This window comes from Crocodylus porosus, unplaced genomic scaffold, assembly GCF_001723895.1.
Source record: "Crocodylus porosus isolate Cpor-Errol unplaced genomic scaffold, CroPor_comp1, whole genome shotgun sequence".
Classification (NCBI taxonomy): domain Eukaryota; kingdom Metazoa; phylum Chordata; order Crocodylia; family Crocodylidae; genus Crocodylus; species Crocodylus porosus.
In genome coordinates, this window is record NW_017728906.1 from 43,392,544 (window position 1) to 43,398,941 (window position 6,398).

A 6,398-nucleotide genomic window follows, 5' to 3' on the forward strand; every position below is an offset into this window, starting at 1 on the left:
TAGGAAGCCCTGTTTGTGGTCTGGGTTCAGCTGGTAGAGCCAAATGCATTTAACACTCCTGCACAAATCAAAGTTGCAGCAACCTGAAAGCTGAGATTTTTTTTCTCTATTATGTTTCTAGTTCCTCTAAATCAGTGGCCACAAACTTTTGCAAGCCATGGGCTGGAAAAACTCAGCACTAGTCCAACGCCAGGGCTGGGCAGCTGGGAGCTGCATGCACACCACTATTTTTCTCCCAGCATGGATGCAGCTGGAATGTGTCTATCCCTAGGTCATGTGTGACTGGCTGGAAGTTGTGCCCATACCACAGCCAGGGATGGGGAGAAGCAGCAGTAGCACAGGCACAGCTTCTAGCAGCCTTGTTCTTGTCCTTGGGTGTGGATGTAGGCAGAACCCTCCAGCTCCACAGACCAGATGCTGTGGCTCTGTGGGCCAGTTCTGGCCTGCAGGCCTTATGTTGCTGACCCCTGCTCTAAACAATTGGACACCTGAGGTTGCATGCTTTGCAGGGTCCTGTAATTGGTTTTGATCCCATGCTTCCAGGGAGGCCTATCAATAATAATTCATTGTAGAGATTTCACATCCAGGCTAGGGACAGGTATTCAAAAAAATGGAGCCTGAATTGATTCAAACTTTGCAGGTTAATCTAACCTGCCTAGGTTTGACCAATTTGTAATCACACAGACATTCCTTCTGGACTGAGGAAATGCAGGCACGTCTACAGTTGCTTAGGCCAAGCGCTGGGGGGTGCTAGCGCGCACCCTCAGGTTCAGGTAAGCTGTGCTGGGGAGGTGTAGCCAGCCCAGGGAGTAGCCTTGCCTGAACTGGTTAAAGAGGGGTTTAATTCCTCCCTCCCTGTCCCACTGGCAGGGACCTAAGCGAGGTCTGCCAGGTGTTACTGCTTCGCTGCTGTAGCAGTGGGGCTGGGTGTGACCAGAGGTGGGCTGGCATGGCCCTCGAGTCAGAGGGGGCAGGGAGGGAGGTTATTGTTCCCTCTACCCTGACTGCCCCTGGGGGACTGCAGCGGAGTCTGCCCGCCCTGACCACCACTGCTTGCTCACTGCTTGGGGCAAGTGACAGAATAACCCTCCTCCCTGTACCCTGCCTAAGGGGACCTGCCAGCTGGCCTCTGGCCATGCCCCTGTCCTGCCCTACCACTGTAGCGGTGAGGGGGCAGGGCTTTTAATGGGGGTAGCACTCCTATCATGGTACCGGGGAGCACAAGCCCCTTCCCAGTGGGGGGCCCTGCTGTGGGGTGGGCAGAGCTGCAGTGGACTGCATTCAGCAGCACCAGAGTTTGGAGGGGGCCAGAGCCCTCCCACCCCCCAGCACCGCTGTTACCTCCGCAATCTGCAGCAACTTTCCGCACTGTGCAGTGCAGTCCCCCACTGGGAAGGGCCTCCCCCACCCCCCCTGCACCCATCATGGTCGCTCCCCTCTCACTACTCCAGCAGCTGGGCAGAGGTGGAGCCAGAGGCCAGCCAGCACGGCCCCTTAGGTGGCAGGCAGGGAGCAGTGTTATTCCCCCCTCTGCCCCTGGGGGACCACAGCAAGGTCTGCCTGCCCTGACCACTGCCACCACCACTGCTCACTGTATGCCTGGGGCAAGCAGTGGAATAACCCCGCTCGCTGCCCCCAACCTAAGGGGCTGTGCTGGCTGGTCTCTGGCCCTGCCCCCACTTGGCTGCTGGAGTGGCATTGGGGGAGCGACCATGATGGGGGAGCAGCAAGGAGTGAGTGGCAGTGGTGGCAGTTGGGGTGGGCATACCCAGCTGTGGTACTCTGGAGGCAGTGGGGGTAGAGGGGGAAATACCCCCCTTCCTGCTCCCTCTGCTTCAGGGGCCAAGCCAGCAGGCTTCTGGCCATGCCCGGCCCCACCACTGCAGCAGCAAAGGGGGAGCGCCCAGCAGACCTAGCTTGGGTCCCTACCAGTGGGACAGGGAGGGGAGAATTACACCCCTCTCTGGACAGTTCAGCCAAGGCTACTGCTGCGGCTGGCCTTGCCCCTGCTGCTGGAGCTCCCTGCTCCCTTCTGGGGCTAGTGTCTGGTCAGGCTCCTACCCCTGCCTGTCACTGCTCCAGCAGAGGGGTGGAGCCAGGCCTGCTCAGCTAGAGCAGAGGACCCAGACCAGAGAGCATGCAGGGATACTGGGGGACTCTGGTTTAACTCAAACCAGGAAGGGGTCTGGTACAGACATTGCATAAACCGGTTTGAGCTCAATCAGCTAAGTCTGATACTACATTCAATCAGGTTTATCTCAAACTGGTTTTGGCCATTTGGAAACTGGTTTATATACACTGAATGTCTATTCTGTTACAGCTTTTAACCAGTTTTTGATCACTTAAGCAGGTTTGTGTGTAACGTCTTTCCCTAGCCACAAAGAACAAACTAATTTCAATACAGATCTAAGTGTGTATGCAGTTTGTATTGTAGATGCATCAAATGATCTATTTAATTGTATTTAACATTACATTGCATATAAATAATACTGATACACAGAGTGCAACATATAAATAATTGTGTGCATCTATTGTATGTACTCTGTAGTAGAAATAGAGTGCTGAGCATAACCCTACTAACACCCTTCCTCCCCTGCCTCTCGTAATGTCTCTTCTCACCACCCCTCTTCTTTGCAAACACATCTCAAAGGTTGCTTTATTTCCAAAGCATTTCTGACTTGCAGATCCACTGTTTGATCAGCTAATTCCAACTCATCCCAGACCTGTCCTTCATTGCCAGTTCACTTTGGATTAAAGACCTTTTTTTTGCAGAAATCTTGTTGGTCTAATAAAAGATATCATCTCTACTATGAGTCCTGACCACTTGGGATTAAGTAGTTTATTGGCCTTTCCTGGGTGGCTCAGCTAATCTCACTGCCACATGCATACCTAGCCTATGCTTAGCATTTTGCATTCCCTTCCTCCCTCAAGCTCTGCACAGACAACCTGAGGCAAACTCAGCAGTGCCTAAACAATTCATTGGAGAATTGCCACACAGCTCCAGTGCTCAGCTGCTGCACAAACTGATTTCTACGATGCGGTCTCTTACATCTTGCGGCCTCCTTGTTCTAGCTGCCCTCCTCCAAAGCTTCCCTCAAGCCCTTAAGTGGTCTCCCAATCACTGCAGACTCATTGCCTCTCCCATTACATCTACTACTTATCATTACTTCTCCTCTCCACATATCCCAAAAGAAGCTCTGTCTTACCTCTTGGGCAGTGCACACTTCTCCCACCTGCCGCAGGTAGCCCCTTCTGCTTGCCAACACTTCTCTATTGCCTCTGCCTTTGCCATATGTCCATGGCAGTCCCCTCATTATACCTTCTTCACTCCTCTAGCTCTGTCAGAATGGGCTTTGATCTCGTCTCTGTCTTCATCACTTGCATTCTCCCGAATAACATAGGCACAGATTTTGTTCCTTGCGGGAGCAAACAGTGACTGTTCAGGAATCATGTGTGATCTGTCAGTACCAGAGGAAATCACGACAGGTTTGGGTTTTTTAAATAAAGGAACCAGTTCTTGAAAAGGATTCTCTGTGCCTGAAGGTATAGGTCCTAACACCAAACCGAGTTTAGGTAAGGATTCACATTATTCATGATGGAAATGGAAGATTTTATCTAAACAGATAGGCCTGCTAAATTCCTCCAACATTTGCTATAAAAGAAAAAATTAAAATGTTCCCTGGCTTGAAAGGAACCATTAAAGTTTTCTTGGCAAGCAGGGCAGGGTGTGGGTGGGGGTTGTAAAGCAAAGTCAGGGATTAAAATGAGTTCTTGTAAATGAAAGCCTGAGTGCAAGCCTCTGGACCTCTGGGTAATAGCTCCATCAGTGTGGAAGGCAGGTTCATCAGAAAGACTACTGGACAGGAGACTGAGGAGACTTCTCACAGTGCCTCTGTCTTGGCAAGTTACCTCCCCTCTCTTTATCCCCATCACTAAAATGGGGATAATAATACTCACCTCCTCCATTGAGTGCTTTTTGATCTACAGAAGAAGAAAGCTAGGTACCATTACTCAGCAGCTGTAAAATTCCAGCCCTGTTGTTGTTCTCATTCTCCTGCTTCCTCACTCTCGATATCTCTCTCTGTCTTGTAATGCGGCAGGCTGAGGTGTAGAGACCACCTCATTCATTACGTAAATCCACCGATGAAAACACTGAATGCATTATGCTGCTGAAATTTGCTGAGTTTGTTTGAACAAAGGACAGAGATTAGCACCACATAAATTCACCATTGATGCTAAAACAATGATATTATATACCCCAAACACTGATGGGATTTATCCAGTGTGCAGACATGGGCTCTGAGGTGGAAAAAAGGGATTGCTAGTCATTTTTTAAGCCTTTCTGGCTGCACTGAGACAGACTGTTGACATTATATAAATTCTTTAGATAAAATACATTTCTGCCTTTGTATGAGGAGAGCTCATATTTAGCTCTGCCAACATACAGCTGAATTGTAAAACTATTTGAAAATAGGCATAAGCTGTACAATATAAATAACCCCAGAGCTTTAAAATAAGGAGGAAGGTGATAAAGCAGTGGAAATCCATCCCATTACAAAGGCCAGCCATCAAGATGAAGAATGACTGACTAAAGCAATTTTGAGGCATCTTCTCTAAAAACCAGTGGTGTGGTGAAGTAGTCAAAGGTAGAAAGCAACAACATTTCACCACCATCATTGCACCCATTCTGTGATCTCTTCCCTCATTTTAACATGCAGTAGCTTGCCAATCAGTCTTCAGTCCTACAGGGAAGGAATAAAATCAGCTATAAATAAAGGTTTACTACAAGTGACCCCTCTTGTATGGTACACAGGTTGGTAGCGCACCAACCAGAATGATGGAGGCTGGAGGGGGGGCAAGAGAGATATGACAATGTATTTAGCCACTTCTTTCTTTAAAGTTAGCATCCTATCAGATTTATCTTCCACTGTAAGTCTTAGAAGAAAAAGAAAACAAACTTTGATGTCCCAGAGTCTTTAGTAATCTCTGTCACTATGTAGGAAGCCTAGGAACTTTTCTGCTCTTATTTGCAGTTCCTCCAGGCTACCAGGGTTTGGCAGTGTTAGAAAGAAAGCTCAGTCTGAGGGGCAGGAGTCTCTGCTCGCACGGCACTGCCCCACAGAGTTGGTCAATTAATGGGAGTGGTAAGCTGCCAGGCTGCTGGTAGATGTCCCACTGACTGCCCACCGGAAAGTTTGGTGATCACAGGGAGAAATAAGGTTCATGAATTTGCAGAGTTGTGGAAATATCTTTTAAAAAAGAAAAGCAAGAAGGTCACAATTTAAAAACAAAGTTATAAAAAACCCCTCCCCCTAACAATAACAACAATAACACCCCACCCCAAACAATATGATTTTTAAGCGAAAAACAAAATAAAAAAACCCCATGCTTCCATTAGGGCTCCAAAATCTGCATGTAGGCATGTAAGTGGCCTGTTTTTCCAAGGTGCTGAGCACCCAGTAGCTTTCACCGACTTGTCCCCTACGATAAGCCACCCACAAAAAGGGGCTTTTGGGTGGTGCTTGCAGTGCTGGTTGTTAGTCCAGTGGAAGTGAGCACAGCACTCTCTGTGTCCTGTGACTGTATTCATCTATAGCACACCCACCCTCCTTGTTCTCCTACATGCAGTATGCAAATTCTAATAATCTTCCAGTCCCATTTGTCATCCATGGTGTAAGTGCTTTGCAAGATGGTAATGGAATTCAAAATTAGGAAGGAATGGTTACCTTTGTTGCCTTTGTTGGGATTTCAGAAGGAGGGGATGTGTACTGCTGTAGATATTAACACTGTCAGTTCTTTAGATCTCATTTCAGTGGCCACTCCAGCATGCCTGACTGGAGTGAGGGCAGGCAGGGCCGATGCACTGTGGTGGAAAGCTTCATTGACTTTCAGTCCAGGAAAGAGAAGAACCATTCCTGGATGTGAACAGTGACTCTGCACAAATGGGATTGAAGATCGCAGAGTGACATTCATCTCTCTGAGCCAGGACAGCATCAGGGAAATGAAGCAGAACATTTCTATCCCTTTAGGGAAAGAATATGTGCAGCGCAAACCCTTTCAGATGGCTTTTAGGTACCTGAGGTCTCGATTGACAGGAATAGTGGCATGATTAGCTTCTGCAGCTGTATCTGTTCCTTGTATGTATCACAAAATGAAGCCTTCATACAGGGAAGTATTTAATGCTAAGCAGGTACATAAATGCCATTGACTTCAGTAGGGCCTCAGTAAGGCTAATCCTACTTATTGGGTTGTGAGGCCTTTCCCAGCATCCTGCTCCATTGCAAGATAGTCAGAAGGAAAGCTGGAATCAATAAATTCCAGTATACTGTATCTGCAGTCCTTCATAATCCGCTATTAACTTGTTTTGCAATCACAGCTGGCCTGAAACCTTCTTCTAC

The 6,398-nt window shown here is 48.1% G+C and overlaps 1 long non-coding RNA gene across 1 annotated transcript in view; it reads right to left on the bottom strand.

The window, feature by feature from the left end:
* LOC109305867 overlaps positions 1-3,626 on the bottom strand; it is a 30,169-nt gene extending 26,543 nt beyond the window's left edge. Inside the window, exon 1 of the long non-coding RNA XR_002099740.1 lies at positions 3,207-3,626. This is a non-coding gene — a long non-coding RNA (uncharacterized LOC109305867). The remainder of the gene's footprint in view (positions 1-3,206) is intronic.
* Positions 3,627-6,398: the final 2,772 nt, after the last annotated feature.